The sequence below is a fragment of the Euprymna scolopes genome, chromosome 12 (assembly GCF_053919585.1).
Source record: "Euprymna scolopes isolate OS-2025 chromosome 12, ASM5391958v1, whole genome shotgun sequence".
In the NCBI taxonomy this organism is placed as follows: Eukaryota; Metazoa; Mollusca; class Cephalopoda; order Sepiida; family Sepiolidae; genus Euprymna; species Euprymna scolopes.
This window is the reverse complement of record NC_136493.1, coordinates 67,772,593-67,795,643: the sequence shown is the minus strand read 5'-3', so window position 1 is coordinate 67,795,643 and position 23,051 is coordinate 67,772,593. Positions and strand designations below refer to the sequence as shown.

Here is a 23,051-nt window from a genome sequence, read left to right as displayed (position 1 = left end):
TAAATATTTATCCCTAGTTATAAATTAAAAATTTATCACTGTTATAAATTAATAATTTATCACTGTTATAAATCATTATGATACAAATTAACACTGCTGTGAATCATTATAACACAGGATTTATCACTGGTATAAATCATTGTAACTAAAGATTTATCACTGGTATAAATAATTATAACTAAAAATTTATGACTGGTATAAATAATTATAACTAAAAATTTATCACTGGTATGAATCATTGTAACTAAAGATTTATCACTGGTATAAATAATTATAACTAAAAATTTATGACTGGTATGAATTATTATAACTAACAATTTATCACTGGTATGAATCATTATAACTAAAAATTATCACTGGTATGAATCATTATAACTAAAAATTATCACTGGTATGAATCATTGTAACTAACAATTTATCATTGGTATTAATAATTATAACTAAAAATTTATCACTGGTATGAATCATTATAACTAACAATTTATCACTGGTATGAATCATTATAACTAACAATTTATCACTGGTATGAATCATTATAACTAACAATTTATCACTGGTATGAATCATTATAACTAACAATTTATCACTGGTATGAATCATTATAACTAACAATTTATCACTGGTATGAATCATTATAACTAAAAATTATCACTGGTATGAATCATTATAACTAACAATTATCACTGGTATGAATCATTGTAACTAACAATTTATCACTGGTATAAATCATAACTAAAAATTCATCAATGGTATGAATCATTATTACTTTAAAAATTTATCACTGGTATGAATTTTAGTTATAATACTAAAAATTTATCACTGGTATGAATCATTAATCATTATAACTAAACATTTATCTAGTGTATGAATCATTCTTACTTAAAAATTTATCACTAGTATGAATCTTTAATTAAGAATTTATCACTGGTATGAATCATTGTAAGTAAAAATTTATCACTGGTATGAATCATTATAACTAAAAATTTATTACTGGTATGAATCATTATAACTAAAAATTTATTACTGGTATAAATCATTGTAACTAAAAGTTTATCACTGGTATGAATAATTATAACATAAAAATTTATCACTGGTATGAATCATTATAACTAAAAATTTATTACTGGTATAAATCATTCTAACTAAAAGTTTATCACTGGTATGAATAATTATAACTAAAATTTGTCACTGGCATTAAGAATTATATCTAAAAATTTATCACTGGTATGAATCATTAAAACTAAAAATTTATCAGTGGTATGAGTCATTATAACTAAGAATTTTTCACTGGTATGAATCATTATAACTAAAAATTTATCAATTGTATGGATCATTATAACTAAAAATTGATCACTGGTATGAATCATCATAATTAAAAATTTATCACTGGTATAAATCATTATAACTAGAAATTTATCATTGGTATGAATCATTATAACTTAAAAATTTATCACTGGTATGAATCATTATAACTTTAAAATTCATCACCGGTATGAATCATTAAAACTAAAAATTTATCACTGGTATGAATCATTATAACTACAAATAATCATGGGTATGAATCATTATCACTAAAAATTTATCACTGGTATGAATCATTATAAATAAAAAATTATTACTGGTATGAATCATTAAAACTAAAAAATTATCCCTTGTATGAATCATTATACCTTAAATATTTAGAATTTTATTTGTAAATATTGCATTATGTTATGTTTTTTATGTGATTTATGGCATATTTTATTAATTGATACAAATGTTTTTGCTATTGATAAGTTTAATTTTAAAAAGTCATGTATTTTCTTGGAAAGCATTTTGTTGAACATTTTTCTGTGGAGGTAGAAATCTTTTTCCCAGAAAATAAACCAATTGTCGTTAATCAGCTTCTAATCACAGGTTGACAGGTGTGTACATTGATTGAGTGGTAAATTTTACTTACTTTCCACCTTAACAATCACTTTTAAATTGACAACTTGAATAGGTTTTATGGTAAGCTGAAAGTGAATATCACATTTAAATTTTCCACAAACAAGTAGTTTTCCAGCTATTAAGCAATGCAATTCCTTTATGTTATCACTAGTGGCCATTGTTATACAAGCAAGCGCGTGCATGTTTTTGGGGTGCATGCACCAAAAAATATGCAAAGAGACTTTATTTCCTGAATATATAAACACAAACAAAATGTAAACCAGGGATTGGCAACTTCTGTGGGCTGAATTGTGTTATAATTACAGGTTGTGGACTGGCTGAAGGTCATTAATAAAAATATAAAGCAAATTACTTATGCAGACCCCTGTCAACCTAAATAAAGTAGAACCCCAGGATACGGCATTAAAAATTAGTAACAAAATACAGTACAGTATATAATACACATGTATATAATCAAATAACATAAATAATACGGTAATCAGGGAACTGAAACATTGCATTCCACATCGTAACCTGAAACAACTGTAACCTAGGGCCACTGTATCCCGAGATTCTCCTGTATTAAAATAAAATAAAAATAATTAAAATAAATATTGAATTATCAGAAAACAAAATCTAAAAGAAAAACACCAAACGAAAATGAGTTTTCTTTAAGTAACATCAAAATACTTCAAATTGAAATGGATGAAATTATGACATGTATGTTTGAAAGTGTTACTAAAAATTATACCACAAACTAACTACACACATGCACAAAATGAAACACACATACACATACATACAAGTACAAATAGTTGCAAGTGTATACACTTACGTATGTACACATGCAGTAAAATTCACACATTCATGAGGCATAAAATAGAAAGCTGACTGAAACAACATTGTCCTTTTGAAGTTGTCTGCGCCTAATTTCTGACACCGCTTAGTTGATCAAATGACCATGCATGCTAACGACCTCCTTTTCGTCTTGACCGCAAACTAGAGAAAAAAAAACCTGCAATTGGAATTGCAGGAAAGAAGCTCAAACCCTGCTTCACCTACCCTGTCACGGGCATTGCTATAAACTGAAAGTAAGGAATCACAGTCACAACTAGTGGTGACCAAATTGTCAACATAAAATTTGTTGTAAATTGTATAAGAGGCCAAATCAGCCTTATATTTTTCAACATGAAAAATAAAAGGACTGGCATTAAAGCCAAAACTAATAGTATTATATCTAAAAGTGTACAATTTATCGTCCACCTTAAGAAAAAAACAAAATCTATTCTTGTCTTGAATAGATTTCAAGTGAATCTGTAGAAAGGCCTTACGCAAATCGTCTAAAAGAACATAATTGTTCTGTAGCAGTTACAAAGAACTATTTTCTCTAGTGAATCAATGTACCCCTCTCTGAGTTCTTTGGCCACAGGTTGGCCTATCAGCTAACAGGGTGCATTGATTCTGTAACCCCTATAGGGCAGCTCAGGTGCATAGGCTCGTGGTTGAGATGCACCTGTAGCCGATACCTGTGGCGTCACCCATGTTTTTATCTAGTAGTCGTCTTCGTCGTCGGTCGCTCTCCGGTTCCGCTTTCAAATCAGCTTTCAAACGTCACCTGGGCTATCGGAAAAATATATTGCATTCACAACGGCGTTTTCAATTAAAGAAAAGAAAGTCAAAACTTAATTGGTTTTTCTTAACATAGAATTGATTATTGTCTTCGACTTTACAAATAATAGTTACACACTGGCCTAGTCATGCAACTTAGGAGGCTGGCAGTTTTCTTTCCTTTACCTCCGTTCTTCATCTACCATCAGTCCACGGGAAGGGATCAGCTGCCAGAGCGAAAAGAAGACCCCGATTAACCAAGTGTCTCGTTTTTATCAAATCAGTAATTCCTCCCTCTGTCTTTTTGGAGTTATTCTTTCTTTTTCTTTTCCTCTCTCTCTCTTTTTTTTTTCCTATAAATTTCTACTCCTCCTCTTGAACTTATCTCTACCCAATTTTTAACCCCCATTTGCACTGAGGTGTTTCTACTTATTATCAAATTGCGGGTGATAATTCACCCCGATTGAACAACGCTCGGCGGTGACCCTAACCCCCGATCCCTGCCCCAAGCTGTCAGCTAAGATATCTGGTCTCTTCATATCGTTTAACAGAGGTTTTAAAAACAACCTTTTCATTGTTAACAGATATATAACGACAATGAGATAAAAACAATTATTTGTTTTTTCTCTTTCTGACAAAATCCCATAGACATTTCTGTTTAAAACAACATCAAACCAGCATCATCATCATCATTAGAATTCAGCCGTGCAAATTCCTCTGAATTCGTGTAGACTAGCAAGGTCACTCGGCATCGCTCGGTCTCCATCGGGTCACAATTCATCTGCTCCCTAAAGACTGAAGGGAACGACAGGCAGTCAGGATCGGACTTTCAGCCAAGCAACACTCATCCTCTCTTATCCGTTGTCCACCGTAACCTTTTACCCTAACATCGACGGTCTCCACTGGAGACAACTGCTATTAACTGGAGACAATACATTTAATCAGCAGCAGGAGCAAATAATCATACATTATTTAATCGTACATTTTTATTAAAGCGTCTTATGTACGACTAAAATCCGGTATGACTAAATGTATAGTTCGGCTTCAAGCAACTTTACGCATTGTTTCTGCATGACAAACAGCAGGAGCAGTCAGTTGTACATTGATTGGGCTTAATTTTGGTTGTACATTTTTAGTAAAACCCTTTATTTTCTTCACCGTAACGCCAATATAACTACTGGCATCGGAGTTTTACAACATACATCTGGTGCCAGAAGTAACAATATAACAGTAGTAATGCCTGCGAGGGTGTACCTTCTAGGACACTATCTTATTCCGACAGAAGTAAACCTGACTTCATCATGATAGCTGCCTCTTAATCTGCCAGATTGTATCTGGTACCTGTCCCACGAGGTTGTCGAATCAAGCAAATGAGGACTGTTTTTTTCGGTACTTGTACAGTTTAATCAAGACAATAAAAGATGAAAATATCAAATAAAGGTTATATTGTACGTATCCGTTATGGAACGGATTTTTTTTTTTTGTTTTTTTTTACAGCGAAAAAACAATTTGTTATGATACCGAGCAAAAGGTTCGATTTTTAGGAAGAAAAGTGTTGGAATTTTTTTTGTACCAATAATAGTACATCCACCCCCTGTTTACATTTATTATTTTTTATCTGGTTCTTGTACTTGATTTTCTGTATTGCGTATCTTTTCTGATTCTTAGTTTTGTACATTTTGGGTTTGTATGAAACTGCCTTTAATTTGGAGAAAAGGGAAATGCTAGCTCTGTGATGACATCACGAGCCCAGCGCGAGATTCGCCCTCTTTTTTGGTTTCGGCGATGTGGAGAGTGGACGTGCTCATTGCCCGCTGCAGACAAGGAATTTTGGAGCCTCCTTCAAAGAAGAAAACCCGGCAAGAATACCCCAGGCATGCGACAAGGCATGCTTCTGAAAACTATCTACATTGCTACATTTTGCACGTATTTTGAAGGAGTGTAATTATTTGAAAAAAAAAAGACCTTACGTGACAAGGAATTTTGGAACCTCCTACAAAGAAGAAAACCCAGCAAGAATACCCCGGTCATGCGACACGGCATGCTTCTGAAATCCATCTGCGTGTCTACGGTTTGCGCGCAAATATGGAAGGAGAGAAATTTCTAAAAGGACTTTAAATGAGGAAAAAAAAGAAAAAGGCACGTGCCTGACTGGCTTTCAATTTGTGAGTACGCTCCTAAAATTTACTACATATGAGAGTGTGATTAGAAACTACTATTTTGAATCTTATTATTGTATTCGTTCATGGATACAACATCTTCATTATAAGAACCAGTGTTAGTTTTTTCATTATATGTTACCTTGGCGTTTTTTAAATTTAATGCCCGCAAAGGGAAAAATTTACAACTAATTTTATTGTGAATAAAGTCTCTTCTTCGTTCTAAACAAGCCCTTTTTATTTCATGCTGTTATTTTTTTTCAGGCTAGTTACTTTCGCGTCGAATTTATCTGGAAACAAGATTAATTTCCGACAAAAGCTAGTAATAAAGATGGGGAGGGTGTGTCGGCGCTTTACATGGAGTTATCTCCCCGTGGCGTGTTAAAAATTTCGATAATGGCTGACATCAACGCGCTCCCATGAAAACGTGTTTTTTTGCTGTAAAACAAAAAAACTACTCGATCAAATTAAATGAAATTTTTTTCGGAAATCTTCAATCCAAAACGGATACGTACAATATAACCTTTTTTTTTTTTTCTTCAATATTTTCATTTTTTTAATGTCTTGATTAAACTGCACAAGTACCGTTTTTTCTTATATAACTCTTCCTAATGTGCAAATAATCGAACTGCTGCAGTTACAGCAGTCGTAGTTACAGAGAATGTATTTATTCACGTGAGTTTAGAGTAAAAAATTCCCGTTGTAAAACCATTGACCAATTTTTAGAAATATCTTCATTTTCATAAGTAAAATAATAACAAATGCTGTTTACTTTTGATTTTTGACTAAATCAATTTGAAAGTGGATACTGGGTGATGATGAGGGTTCCAACGTTATTGTTGGAAAACGAAAGAGTATTTACTACTAGTAGTAGTACTACTACTTACTGCATCATTCAAACTCCATCATTACCATTATCACTACTGTTAGCTTTAATATAGATTTTGTGCATCTACCGCAGTGCAGTGTGGTGGTGCCCTCATCGAAAAAAAAAACAAAATAACTTGGATTAATTCTCCGCATTTTCACACATGAAAGCTAAGACAATATCATTAATACACAGGTGTCATTATCATCATCATCATCATCATCATCATCATCTCAAACAGTATCGGGATCACGTGTGGAGAATAATTGCCTCGCCTCGGTGTCTCGAAACGACATAGGAAAATGATGAGGATGAGGAGGAGGGAAGAGGAGTAGAGCCGTTGGCAATACACACTAACGCTCAAGTACCGATTATTTGGCAGACCTTGCTTCTTCTCTTCTTTGATCAATCTATGACCTTGAGAGGTATGAGTGACCACTTTTGTGTGTCTTGATATAAGAAGGTTTTCTCTGCCCTCCGTTCTATCACGCTCCCTCGTGTATTACCCGTCCGTAAACAACAGTTGTCCCATCAGAACATTTACACTTCCAACAAGTCTCACGTTTCTCACATCAAAAGAGGTAAATAAACAGAACAACAAATTTTCCTTATTTTTTTTACCTCTGAGTTAAATTTTGTAAAACAATTTTTACAACCTCATGTCATGTCATAAACAAATTATCGGGTTTATTTTACTGTACACATAGATTCGAAAAAGTTGTCAAAAACAAATATATAACAAATAAATGTTATTCAAAGGCAAGATAAGTTACTTTTCTACCCAACTGAATATGTTTTTAGTGTTTATATGTAATGTAACATGGTTATTCAGTTCGAAAAACATACATTGTTTACCGATTTATTGGAAAATTTTAAATGGCAGCCGACTCTCTCTTTGAGGCGGTAAGTTTGGGAAAATGAGTTATAAATAAAAAAAACTAGACAAAATACTGTTAGAAACTCGCTCAATACATGTTACTGTGACATAGGCTGACATATATTCGGCGGTTTTTTAACAGTATTTTGTCTTTTTTTTATTTATAACTCCTTTTCCCAAACTAACCGTCTCCGAGAGAGAGTCGGGCGCCATTTTGAATTTTCCAATACATCACATCGGTAAACACTGTATGTTTTTCGAGCTGAATAAACATGTTACATTAAATATAAACACTAAAAACATATTCAGTTGGGTAGAAAAGTAACTTATCTTGCCTTTGATAACATTTATTTGTTATATATTTGTTTTTTGACAACTTTTTCGAATCTATGTGTTCAGTAAAACAAATGTAATTTTTTGTAGTTTCACTTTTCTCATGTCATTTTTAATGACTCCTTTTTCCTTGTGAAAGTAAATGTTTCAATAAAAATTAATATTTTTAGGAAAAGAAAGCATATTTTTTTTAATAATAATATTTCGCAGAATTGACAAATCAAATTTACTTTTAAAATTCTCCGATTATTTCTAATTTAATTGTTTTTATTTTCCTTTTTATCATTATTTTAAACGTTTGGTCAGAGTTAAAAAAAATTAAAAGTTTTAAAAATTCAACAAATTCGATTCATGAAACAATTATGAATTCTGAATAATGTTTTCTCTTCACAAACCCGACAACTTTCAATTGATTTGTTTTAAAGTTAAAAAAAAAATAAAAGAAGCAAAACAATAACTTATTTTCGTATCTCCTTTTTGTGGTTTTTTCTTTTGGTTAAGAAAAAAAAAAATATTTGGAGGGACTTTTTTCTTTTTACTTCATGTCGTGTGTGAAACTAACAAGTTGAAAGTTTTCAACAATTCATACTTTTTAAATCTCTGACGGATTTTCATTTCTGTCACATATTTAGAGAAGTCTGGTTTATAAATGTTTATAGATTGTGACAAAAAAAAAAAAAAAAAAAAAAGAAAGAAAGCTTTTATAGATACACATTTTACTAAAAGACGTTGCCTTTCATTAACGCGACCGGAGAACTATTTTTTTTTATTATCTTTGTATTCTTTGATTTCTGATTAATTCTGAAAGCTCTATTTTTAAAAATCACTATTTTTTATGCAAGTTTCTTTTTGTTATTTTATTAAGTGTTTTTAGACATTTACTTTAAATATCTCTTTCTCATGTTAAGTACTGGGTGGGAAACTTATTAATTCGAAGCAAAAATAATCACCCTTCGACTCAGAAAAAGAAAGGGCGGGCTTAAACGAGCCCCCCCCCCCCCGGGTAAAATTAATTCCTTTTTACGTTTTCTTATTTTTTCTGCAGATTATCGTCGATAACACACTTTCATATTGGCAGGATTTTTTTTTTCTTTTTAAAGTTTAACCCCACTTTGTGGTCAATCAGCACATTTCGCTTTATTAAGGTTTAACGTGTCTCTTGTGACCGTTGTGCCGTTGTGGTGTAAAATGAAATAATTCAAATGTTTTTGTGGCAGAGTCGTACAACCATCACCCCCATGCGTAATTTCTATACTTATATATATATATATATATTTTTTTTTTTAATTTTTTCACTGGATTATTGATTGCACACTAATTAACCAGATTATGAAAAAAATAAGGTGCGAATGTACTTACTGATCCGCCGGATCCGCTCTATTTTTTTAAAATCGTATTTCCAAGTTTAATTAAAGTTTTATGGGTTTTTTTTTATTCAATTGTAAGGTAAGTATATAATAGGTACAAAACACCTTCCCCTCCCATGTTAAGAATGGCTTTTTAAATAACGTTATTATTTCAGCACGGATCAATAAGCGCGCTAGTACCGTTTTTTTATTCAGTTGTACGGTTAAAGTACAGATTAGGTACAAAATACCCTCCCCTCCCCATGTCAAGAATGGCTTTTTAAATGATAACGTTATTATTTCAGCATGGATCAATAAGTGCATGATGAGTACCAAAAATAAAATTGAAAAAGAAAAAATCATTTCGACATTTGAAAGGAGTGCTCACTTTTTAGTTACAACGTTCTGGTAAATCGGTCACCAATTTTTTTTTCTAAATACGGAATGTTTTCAGGAGATATGAAATGGTCCCATGTTGATGAAGCATTGACAACGGGATGGAAAATTATGAAACACTTCTCCAGCTTTTAGTGAAATTTAAAGAAAAGGAAAAAAAAAAGGTGGTACTGATCGCGATTTGAGTTCCCTGCCGAACACCATAAAAAAAACACTGACTTCTCCCTACGCATGACTCATGCGTCGCATGAGCAAAGGACGTGTTTTAGTTGTCATAGTAACTAAACGATCATGAATTTTTATCGACTTTTTATAAGTTTTACTGTTTATGAATATTGAAATAAAAAATTACTACATATTTATTATTAATATCTCACTTCGCCTTTGTTTTTAATCACTTTTATCGACTTTTTTTTACTGTTTATGTGTCACTTTTATCGACTTTTTCTTTTCTTTTTTAAATAGCATTTTCTTTTTAAATGACGACGTTTTTACTGTTTATGAATATTAAAAGAAAAATAATTACTAAACATTTATTAATAAAAAAAATGGGTGCTAGTGCAAGTGCACTTATGATCCGCGTCCGCGCTATATTTTAAATCGTATTTCTAACTAAAACATGTCCTCCTTTGTTTATGCGTAGGGAGAAGTCAGTGTTTTTTTATGGTGTTCGGCAGGGAACTCAAATCGCGACCAGTACCTAACGGGTACTCCTTGGGTGTTGAGTTCCATGGCGACCAGCATAAAAAAAACAAGCGTCGCTCCCTTCCTGACACAAGCACACGTAACATTTTTTTGGGGTTTGTATTACTGTACACATAGATTCGAAAAAATTGTCAAAAAACAAATATATAACAAATAAATATTATCAAAGGCAAGATAAGTTACTTTTCTACCAAACTGGATACATTTTTTTTTGTTTTTATTCAATGTAACATGTTTATTCAGCTCGAAAAACATACAGTGTTTACCAATGTATTGGAAAATTCAAAATGGCGCCCGACCCCGACACTATTCAACATGGTAAGTTTGGGAAAAGGTGTTATAAATAATAAACTAGACAAAATACTATTAAAAAAAAACACCGAATATATGTCAACGGTGCTCGGAAAACTCGTCCCGGGAAAACTCGTCTCCGGAAAATTCGTCTCCGGAAAACTCGTCTCCGGAAAACTCGTCCCCTTTCGCTAGGTAGGAAAACTAGTCCCTTATTGAATAAATATCGATTGAAAACACATTTTATGATCGTTCTTGAAGGAGATATTGTTTTTTAAAATAGACTATAGCCCTCCCCCCCATAATATTTAAAAAAAATATTTTTACTTGTTTAATATTTTTATTTTTAAAAATAAAATCGATTTTCTAAGTGTCCCTTTTCAACCTAACTGGCTTAGTTCTTAGTGGTTTAACTTCTTTTAAAGCGTTTATTATCTTCATACAAAGATAATTACACATTTTTTTTGTTTTTATTTTAACGATGTTTTTTGAGTCATAAAAACAATAATAAAAAACAAAAACAAAAAATTAAAAAACAGGGAGCGATTCGATTTTTCGTTACTTTTTTGTTTTGGTTTTTTAATTATGATAGCTTTTTTTGTTGTTATGTTTTTGTTTTCTCTCATACCAAATGCACTCATGCGACGCGTTATTTAAAATTATAATTTTATCAATTATCAACATTTATTGTCGTCCTGTCAAATTTTGCAAAAATTAACTAATAAATTAAAAGCGAAATATTTTTTTGGCGCGAGAGATGCCATCATGTGCTAACAATCTCTCGTTAACTCATTTTTAATTTTTTTAATTTTTACTTCAAAATTCTAAAATCAATCATTAAGAGAAAAAGTAATCACTAAATAAATTTATTAATCAATTTTATTGAAAACTCCGCTATCGTTTATCAAGAATCTTTTTAATTTCATTTTTTGTTGGTTGTTTTTCGGAGGGAGATATAGTTTTTAAACCCCCCCCACACACACACTCTCTCTCTCTCTTTCTCTCTCTCTCTAAATTATATTTAAAAAATATTAAAATTTATTATTTTCTTTTTAAGTAATTTTTTTAATTTTCTATTTTTTAGCGATTATCAAGACCCCTAAGATGTGATATACCGGACATTATTTCTCGTTCTCACGTAACACTCGACTCGACATGTTTTTTTGTTTGTTTTCTGTGTTTTTTTTTCTTTAACAAATAAACGATTCCAAATAAATTTAATAAACAACATAGTCGGCGAGGTAGAAAAATCGATTTTACCCTTTTATAAACAACAGTATATAAGTAAATTCTTTTTATATTAATATAAAAAAAAATATGCGGTCTCGTTTATGAACATAATAAACGCTTTAAAATAAGTGAAACCACTAAGAACTTAGCCAGTAAGGTAGAAAACGGACACTTAGAAAATCGATTTTATTTAAAAAAAAAAAAAAAAAAAACATTAAACAAGTAAAAATATTTTTTAAAAAATATTGGGGGGGGGGGCTATAGTTTATTTTAAAAAAACAATATCTCCTTCAAGAACGATCATAAAATGTGTTTTCAATCGATATTTATTCAATAAGGGACCAGTTTTCCTACCTAGCGAAAGGGGACGAGTTTTCCGGAGACGAGTTTTCCGGAGACGAGTTTTCCCGAAACGAGTTTTCCCGAGACGAGTTTTCCCGGGACGAGTTTTCCTAAATTCATGTCAACTTATGTCACGGTAACATATAATGAGCGAATTTCTAACAGTATTTTGTCTAGTTTTTTTATTTATAACATCTTTTCCTGAACTTACCGTGTTAAAGAGAGTGTCGGGCGCCATTTTGAATTTTCCAATACATCGGTAAACACTGTATGCTTTTCGAGCTGAATAAGCATGTTACATTGAATAAAAATACGAAAAATATATCCAGTTAGGTAGAAAAGTAACTTATCTTGCCTTTGATAACATTTATTTGTTATATATTTGTTTTTTGACAACTTTTTCGAATCTATGTGTACAGTAATACAAACCCCGAAAAAAAAATAACTAAACCATTTACTGACAATTTCTCAGTATCTTGACTTTGATAAGATTTATTTGTTAAAAATAAAAAATAGTCGATAAAAGTCGTCATTTAAAAAGAAATTAAAGAACAAATGTCTGTAAAAGTAAGACATTATTAATAAATTTTCAGTAACTTTTTTTTTTTAATATTCATAAAGAGTAAAACTTTTTTTTCAACATAATGTGACAAATAATTGTTTAGTTACCTAGCACATTTGCTAGGAGCAAAGTGTAGTATCTGTTCCGGCAGATGTTGCACTTTGTGACCATTGCCCTTGTGGCAATTGGTTATTGGTACATGTAGGGGCAACCCTATATGTACCATCCCCTTCCTTCACCTCACATAAAGCCGACCTTGTGTCACATTTTGCTTACGTGGGGAAGCAAATAAATACCTACTACGACAACGTCAGTAAATAAAAAAAATATGTTAAGTGCGCATGCGCGCCAGGAAGAGAGCAACGCTTATTTTTTTTTATGCTGGTCGTCATGGAACTCAACGCCCAATGAGCACCTAATAACGTTATTATTTCAAAAGCCATGGGGATGGGAGGGTGTTTTATTCTGTACTTTAACCTTACAATTGAATAAAGGAACATGTCATAAAACTTTAATTAAACTTAGAAATGCGATTTAAAAAATAGCGCGAATCAAGTGCATTAGTATAAAAAAAACCCTCAAAAACAGATCAATTATTGTAAACAAACACCCACACTCATCTTTCATAAAAATAAATAATAAATTATTTAAAAAAAAAACACGCCCACAAACTCACTTTTCAATACCAAAAACTAAATAAGTTAAAAAAAAAAAAAAAAATCGAAACTTTATTCTCATAAAAAAAACAATTAAAAAAGTCATGTGCATTCTATTTAAAAAAATAGAATGAACATGACTTTTTTTTTTTTTTTATTATTCCTTTGAGAAACAAAAATATTTCTGATTTACAAATGCGGTAGGTTCATTTCATTTTTAACTTTCTATGGTTTTGATATACCCGCGTTTTATTTTGTGAAATGGGCGACTGATTTGACGTTGTAACTAAAAAGTGAGCACCAGTCACCACCTTCAAATGTCGAAATAATGATTTTTTTTTTTTTAATAATCTGCTTAATTAGTGTCCAATCAATAATAATCCCGTGAAAAAATTTCAAAAAAACCTATCAGTGTAGAAATTACGCATGGGGTGATGGTTGTACAACTCCGCCGTTTTTGTAAAAATTAAGAGGTGCTACTGCTAAGGGGCTTATCCATTTTTAGTACCGCGTTACTTTTAAATAGTTTTTTTTTTTTTTTTTTTTTTTTTCAGGTTAAATTCAAATGTTATAATTGAAAAGTGATCCCCCACATTAAAAGTCAGTAAATAAACTTAAAAAATTTTTTTTCCCCTGTTTAAAGTTAATAATCCACAGAAAAAATAAAACGTGAAAAGGAATTAATTTTATGGCAGGGGAAAAGCTCTTCAGGTCTGCCGAAGAAAGTGATATGTTTCCTATAACGATTTACAGAAAAAGAAAATGTAAACATACAAACGACACTCTTTTGGTTAGGATTTGGGGTAAAATAAAAACATGAATTTGATTTACTTGTAAGTGTTAAGAAAATTATTAAACTCATTCTTAACATGGAGGAGGAAGGGAGGTAATTGATCATAATTTTAAGTGAGAGGGAAAATGAAAAATTGTTTCATTTAATATCTGTACTAATTGACTGTTCGGTGTCAATTCGACGATTTCCGATCTGTTCCGTACATATAGCAATCTGGCCTATATCAATCCTCTCCTCTAAAAGTACCAAAAATAGACTGCTGCTTATAAAGAGCGATCCATCGTATTGATAAGTAATTGTGAAAAATTAAAACCGATAAAAAAGTAATTTTGTATAAAAGATTAAAAAAAAAAAAATATTAATGAAGGATGATATCGGTCAACCTGAAATGAGAGATTGGATGAGATGTGGCATGCGCGTGCGGTGCGCCTTTTAGTTTAACAAGTAACGAAATATTTTTCTTTATAGTTTTGTTTCCCAAAACGTATATATATATATTTAATCATTACATTTTTCTTTTTTTTAGCATTTATAAAAGTTTTATGGTCATTGATTTCAATCTGCCAAATCAGTTTTAATTCTATCGATCAATATTTTAGTGGTTGTGATGATGGGTGGTAAAAGAATAACCTAAATCTGTTTTCTTTCTCAACTTTTTGACGCATTGCAGATATATCGACGCATCGTTCGACACGCATAGATATTAATGACTTGTTTTTCGTAAATTATGTTTTTAATCATTTAGATATTGATGGAAGTTTCTTTCTTTTTTATACTCATCTCAAATAGAAACATTTCAGCTTGCCTCAAATTGCCCTTTTCTGATTTGAGATATATGATTTCATAGGTCAATTTTTGTTTGTCCTTTTCGCGATTTCCTGAATTACCCCCCCCCTCCATGTATCCTTGCATTCTAACTTCCAATTTTCTAGTGCTGTATGATCGAGGTGTATCAGAATTTTTGACACCCGAAACTGCGAATAAAATTAAAAAAAAGAAAACTCGTAATTTCTCTTTTAAAAGTGGGTTGTTTATTTACTTTATGAATTATACTTCCAAAATAAACTATTAAAGTTGTATAAAAAGTAAGAGATATTATTATATTATATAAATATTATTTTTTTATTTTTTTAAAAACAGTAATGAAATTAATTGAATTTTACTTCAGTATTTTTCAATTTAAAAAAAAAAAAATTTAAACTTTAAAAATCAAAATCTATTGATTCTATTTTTACGATATTTTCAGGGTCAATGTGAAATTTTATGCTCTTTCCAATAAACCGAATATACTATTTTAGACAAACGTTTTTTTTTTTAATTCACCCCATCCCATTTTGAAATGTCTATTAAAAAGTAAATAATTAATTTACTCACCAAAGTTTTATATATCACAAATTGAAGATAAAAGATCAATAAATAATATATTCAAATTTAAAACAAAAAAAAGGAGTGTTTTTTTAGAAATTTACCTGTAAAGTCCGAAGTTTAAAACCTTTTATTTTTATTTTTTTTAATCACGTTGTTTTTTTTTTTTTTTTTTTTAATGAAACCTTGGTCCTTGCTCCTTTAAATTGGAAAAAGAAAAGGGTTGAATTACATTTTTCGAGTAGTTATAAGGTTGGAAAGACGGGGTCGAATTATTCAATATTTTTCACGAAGTTTCTTACACACCTAATGGATCACTAAAAGGGATACAATCATACGAAAAAAACAAAAAAAAACAAACGAAACCAAAATACTCTGGTAAAAGATATGAAATTATGAAAGATTATTTTATAAAAATATAGCCTTGTGGCGACTGAATTCAAACACGATTTCAACGAACGATAAAAAGCAAATAGCTTTAATTGCTACCCTCTTTCGTCCTGGTTCGTTTAAATTCGTTTTCCTCTTCGCTTCCTAAAGTTAGTTAGTTTTCATATGGACGTGCCAACTCAAAGTATTTTCAGCCAATGAAAATCGTTTCAAACGTCGAAAATAATAAATGTATGTCAAAGTAATAAACCTACCAAAACTTAAAATCTTAAAACGAGGTAAAAAAGCCACCAAAAGAGAGATTAAACCTGTCACATCTGAAAGAAACAAGAACAATTACCATCCCCAGTGTCTTTGACCGTGGAGTGGGAGGGAGTTGCAAGAGGGAAAGAAATCTTCAATGACTCACATACAAGCCTTCTTCGTCTCAAACACACATTCTTACACACTATCGAGAGTCAGGCAAACAGAAACGAAATGCTACTCAGAGCTATACACAAATGAACAAGAACAAGGTAAACCAACACACATACACAGTGCCATTCTAACAAATACTCACATGCATATTATTCACCCTATGAACATTTTGACTTTTGACTAACTCAACTTTCTTCACCAAACACGAATTTACATAAATGAACATTTACTAACTAAACCAACATTCTGATCAATATTTTCTCAATTTTCATTTACAAAATTCATGTTTTAGGTAGCACTTGTTACCTGGTGACCCTTCTATTCTCTTAATGTTTAATTTATGTCCATTTTCTATGCATGAACACCAATATAGGCATGCATAGAAAATATCCTCCAATTTCTTCCTTTGCTAAAAGTTGCTGGATGTCAACATTTTGAACCGAGAGAGAGATTTAGCTGTCGTACAAAGCTAAAACTCTGTAACACCATCTTTGTATAGATACTCGCTCAGGTATTTGTCTATTATAAAAAAAAAAAAAAAAAAGTCCTGTGGCGATAAAAAAGCTGTGACGTGTGTACGCCTGTAATGCTGGATGCATGTAACAACTATTCTGCCATCATTATATGTATGTATATATGTGTGTGTGTATGTTTATATGTGTATGTGTGTATACATTTATATATGTACATGTGAGTTTATATGTATTTATATCTATGTGTATATGTGTCTGTGTATATATGCTTGTGTGTGTACATATATACATTTATAAATGTTTGTATGCATGTATGTGTGTATATGCATGTATGTGTATGTATGCAGGTGTGTATGTATATGTATTTGTATGTGTGCATGTATGTGTGTATGTGTATCAATGCATATATATGGATGTGTATGTATATGTAGGTAAGTTTATGTATATATATGTGCATATGTGTACGTATATGTATGTGTAAGTATATGTGTCTATGTATTTGTATATGTGGATGTATATGTATGTATATGTGTATGTATGAATGTGGGTATGTATATGTATGTTTGTATATTATGCATTGTGTGTGTATATGGGTATATATGAGCGTATGCTTATAGACATGTATGTATGTATGTATGTATGTATGTATACATTTATATGTATGTATACCAATGACCGTCTTGTTTATGTTTGCACGTGTGTGTGTATGCATATGTATGTGTGCGTATTGTGTATTGTGTATGTACGCATGTATGCATAACAATGACCGTCTTTAGTGTCATGTCTGCTTGAGCATGTGAATTCGCTGGCAGGACTATATGTCTTTTTTCGGGCTCATGAACTTTCAGTATCTGAGGGAGTGGCACTCCTCTGACAAGACGTTGCAATCATCATCATATATGTATGTATAGGTATATATATGTATGTATAGGTATATATATGTATGTTTAGGTATATATATGTATATATATGTATATATAGGTATATATAGGTATATATATATGTATATATAGGTATATATATATGTATATATAGGTATATATATATATGTATATATATGTATATATAGGTATATATAGGTATATATATATGTATATATAGGTATATATATATATGTATATATAGGTATATATATGTATATATAGGTATATATATGTATATATAGGTATATATATGTATATATAGGTATATATATGTATATATAGGTATATATATGTATATATAGGTATATATATATGTATATATAGATATATATATATATGTATATATAGGTGTATATATATATGTATATATAGGTGTATATATATATGTATATATAGGTATATATATATATATGTATATATAGGTATATATATATATGTATATATAGGTATATATATATATGTATATATAGGTATATATATATATATGTATATATAGGTATATGTATAAGGAATGAAAAAATGTACCAGCGGTGGTTGACGTTATGTTTAAAGAAAAAATAGAAAAAACCGAATGAAATTATTAAAAAATCAACGTTTCGTCCTTGTCTTAGAGGACATCTTCAGGATAATTGAAATAAAAATGTGATAAAAGAAAAAGTCATAGATCGTGCGAAAAAAGACAGTTTTTTAAAATCCAACCCATGTCGGGAAAGGACGAATATGTGTGCGTATGGGAAGGTTGTTTGATGTCTATATATACAATTTTAAAATGCATTTAAAATAAATATGTACATTTTTTTTTTTTTTTTTTTTTCTTCTGCGAAACTACTTATTTTCCTGAAACATTCAAAGAAAAACGGCTAGCCAGGATCCACCCTGATACCTTGCTCTTTGATTATTATTTTCCCTATGCTAGGGGTTAAATGGTAGAAGCCTTTTCTTTGTGTAATAGTATTAGTATTCAAAATTAGTGCTGATTCTAAAAGTCTTCTTTTAGCTCTATCTATCACGTATTTAATAATTTTCGCTTGATCTAAATTAAATGAGTGATCGTGTTCTGCACAATGGCAAAAGAGTGCATTTAGGGCGTTACCATTCCTCATATCTCTTCTGTGCTCGTTAAGTCTTAATTTCAATTTTCGTTGTGTTTCACCTATGTACGCTTGTTGACAGTTGTTACATGGGATGGAATATATACCGGCATCGGATGTGAGGGTTTTGGGAGAGTGCTTGGTAGTTTTTAATGTCTGTTTTATGGTTGAGGAAGTTGTTTGTATCAGGTGAAAACCAAGTCTATTAAGAGTGTCGTAGATTTTTGTATTTTTGGTGTGGGTGGGAATGAAAAGATGTCTGTTTAATAGTGAGGTATCTGTTTTATTTTTCTGTGTGTTTATGTTATAGTGTATTTTCGTAGCTTTTTTCTTTGCGTAAGAAATGAAATAGGATGGATACTGTAGTTTTCTTAAAACATTCGTAATATATTGAAATTCATCATTAAGATATTGGGGACTGCATATTCTAAAGGCACGTAAGAAAAAACCTATAATCATGCCCGTCTTTATTTTATCATTGTGATGTGAGTAGTAATGAATATAGTCGTTTTTGTGTGTGGTCTTTCTATGTACTTTGAAACTCAGATCAGTTTCTGATCTGATGAGGAATATGTCTAGAAAAGCTAGGGAGTGGTCTTGTTCGGATTCATGTGTAAAATTTATAGATGGTTCCACTGAATTTAATTTATTTCTAATTTGTTCTATTTGTGTGTTTTTAGGGAGAAAAATAAGAATGTCATCTATATATCTAAAATATGTGGAGTTTTTAGGAAGTCTGTGTTTAAAAGAGTTGGTTTCTAAGAATTCTAAGAATAAGCAGGCTAGTACACCACTAAGGGGGTTACCCATAGGGAGTCCAAATTTCTGTCTATAGTAAGAATTATTAAATTGAAAGTAGGTTCTATCAGTGATGAGTTTTATAATTTGTATTAGTGTATCTGAGGAAAAAGGGAGGTCGGCTTTAATTTTGATTAAGTGCTTGTGGAGTAGATTAAGGCATTTTTTGATTGGAATATTGGTGTACAGGGAAATTATGTCTAAACTATGCATGGTTTTATTTTGCATGTCCATATTTTTTATTCTATTTAGGAGGTCACCAGAGTTTTTGATATGTGAAGTGCTGATGGTGCCCATTAGTGGAGTTAAAATTTGGGCAATAGCTCGTGCTAATTTATGGGTGACGCTTCCAATGTTTGATATTATAGGTCTCATAGGGACGTTCTCTTTATGTATTTTTGGGAGGCCGTATAATATAGGAATAGTGGGGTGGTATTCTATGTTATTTATCCATTTTTTATCATTTCCGATAAGTTTCTTTACGGATTTATTAAAAGTATCGAAATCTTTTTCTATTGATTTTAAATCTATCGGAGTGTATATATCTCCGTCTGCCAATAGTGTATGCATTTTCTTTAGATATAGGTCTTTATCTATTATAACTATACCCCCTCCTTTATCGGCTTGTGAAATAATAATGTCTTTATTTTTTGTTAAAAGTTTTAAGGCATCAATGTATCTTTTTGGTAGTGCTAATTCTTGAGGTTGGGTAGTTGTTAAAGCTATTATCCCTTGTATGAAGCCTTTAGTAAAATCAGAGTCCTCTTGTCTATAATTTTTTAGGGTTGTGTTAGTAGTGATTTTCGAATGCTTGCCGGTAGCGAATTTAAGACCGAAACTGAGAGCTTCAGTTTCAATGTCCGAGAGTGGTTTAGAAGTAAGGTTTAGAATAAGGTCTGGACGTCCCAAAGTTTTCCATTTGCTGTTTTTTATCAATTTCGCAAGTTTGTTATTCAATTTAAAGTTATGGCGTGTGTTAAATTTTTTGATAGATCTGTAAATGTTCTTAATTGATCTGGGTGTTTTCTTGTAATTTTGTTGATAATCAGCAATTAATATCCTGGCTTTCCGAAAAAGATGAGAGCTTTGGTGCTTTAAATATATTATAGATGACAAAAGATATTTCTCAATGTAATCCGGGAAAATATGGTCTGATGTTTTAAAAGATTTAGGTATGCATGCAGGTATGACTTTTTCTTCAATACATTTTTCCAGAAAAATTCTCCTGTTGTTGTGAGAATTTGCTGCGATTAAGATGCTCTTATATGTTCGCAGAGAAGATCGGTTTTCCATTTCGACAGAATGTATAAGGAATGAAAAAATGTACCAGCGGTGGTTGACGTTATGTTTAAAGAAAAAATAGAAAAAACCGAATGAAATTATTAAAAAATCAACGTTTCGTCCTTGTCTCAGAGGACATCTTCAGGATAATTGAAATAAAAATGTGATAAAAGAAAAAGTCATAGATCGTGCGAAAAAAGACAGTTTTTTAAAATCCAACCCATGTCGGGAAAGGACGAATATGTGTGCGTATGGGAAGGTTGTTTGATGTCTATATATACAATTTTAAAATGCATTTAAAATAAATATGTACATTTTTTTTTTTTTTTTTTTTTTTTCTTCTTCTGCGAAACTACTCATTTTCCTGAAACATTCAAAGAAAAACGGCTAGCCAGGATCCACCCTGATACCTTGCTCTTTGATTATTATTTTCCCTATGCTAGGGGTTAAATGGTACGTGATAGATAGAGCTAAAAGAAGACTTTTAGAATCAGCACTAATTTTGAATACTAATACTATTACACAAAGAAAAGGCTTCTACCATTTAACTCCTAGCATAGGGAAAATAATAATCAAAGAGCAAGGTATCAGGGTGGATCCTGGCTAGCCGTTTTTCTTTGAATGTTTCAGGAAAATGAGTAGTTTCGCAGAAGAAGAAAAAAAAAAAAAAAAAAAAAATGTACATATTTATTTTAAATGCATTTTAAAATTGTATATATAGACATCAAACAACCTTCCCATACGCACACATATTCGTCCTTTCCCGACATGGGTTGGATTTTAAAAAACTGTCTTTTTTCGCACGATCTATGACTTTTTCTTTTATCACATTTTTATTTCAATTATCCTGAAGATGTCCTCTGAGACAAGGACGAAACGTTGATTTTTTAATAATTTCATTCGGTTTTTTCTATTTTTTTCTTTAAACATATAGGTATATATATATATATAGGTGTATATATATATATATATATATATATATATATATGTATATATAGGTGTATATATATATATATATATATATGTATATATAGGTATATATATATGTATATATAGGTATATATATGTATATATAGGTATATATATATGTATATATAGGTATATATATGTATATATAGGTATATATATATGTATATATAGGTACATATATATATGTATATATAGGTATGTATATATGTATATATAGGTATGTATATATGTATATATAGGTATATATATGTATATATAGGTATATATATATGTATATATAGGTATATATATATATATGTATATATAGGTATATATATATATATATGTATATATAGGTATATATATGTATATATAGGTATGTATATGTATGTACATATGTATATATGTATATATAGGTATGTATATGTATGTATATATGTATATATAGGTATATATATACGTATGTGTGTATATATGTATGTATATATGTATATATATGTATATATATATGTGTGTGTATATATGTATGCATAGGTATATATATATATGTATATATGTATATATGTGTGTATATATGTATGCATAGGTATATATATATATATATATATATATATATATATATATATGTATATATGTATATATGTATGTATAGGTATATATATATGTATATATGTATGTATAGGTATATATATATATATGTATATATGGATGTATAGGTATATATATATAATTATGTATATATGTATGTATAGGTATATATATATATATATGTATATATGTATGAAATAGGGTATATATATATATGTATATATGTATGTTTAGGTATATATATGTATATATGTATGTATAGGTATATATATATATGTATATATCTATGTATAGGTATATATATATGTATATATCTATGTATAGGTATATATGTATATATCTATGTATAGGTATATATATATATATGTATGTATATGTATATATATATATGTATATATGGGTATTTATATATGTATATATGGGTATATATATATGTATATATATATGTATATAGATGTATATGTGTATGTATAGGTATATATATATATATGTATAGGTATATATAGGTATATATATATGTATATATGTATGTATAGGTATATATATATGTATATATGTATGTATAGGTATATATATATGTATATATGTATGTATAGGTATATATATATGTATATATGTATGTATAGGTATATATATATATGTATGTATAGGTATATATATATGTATAGGTATATATATATATATATGTATATATAGGTATATA

The 23,051-nt window shown here is 30.1% G+C and overlaps 2 protein-coding genes across 4 annotated transcripts in view; one reads left to right on the top strand and one right to left on the bottom strand.

The window, feature by feature from the left end:
• Positions 1 to 9,692, bottom strand: part of LOC145291314 (uncharacterized) — a 464,874-nt gene extending 455,182 nt beyond the window's left edge. Inside the window, exon 1 of the mRNA XM_080137050.1 lies at positions 9,113 to 9,692. The gene's annotated coding sequence lies outside the window, so the exon portion shown is untranslated. The remainder of the gene's footprint in view (positions 1 to 9,112) is intronic.
• The window catches only part of LOC145291315 (pyridoxine-5'-phosphate oxidase-like), a 351,668-nt gene continuing 334,939 nt past the window's right edge, over positions 6,323 to 23,051 (top strand). Inside the window, exon 1 of one of the 3 annotated variants that reach the window (XM_080137054.1) lies at positions 6,323 to 7,124. The gene's annotated coding sequence lies outside the window, so the exon portion shown is untranslated. The remainder of the gene's footprint in view (positions 7,125 to 23,051) is intronic. The other 2 variants (XM_080137052.1, XM_080137053.1) reach the window with 2 other exon arrangements.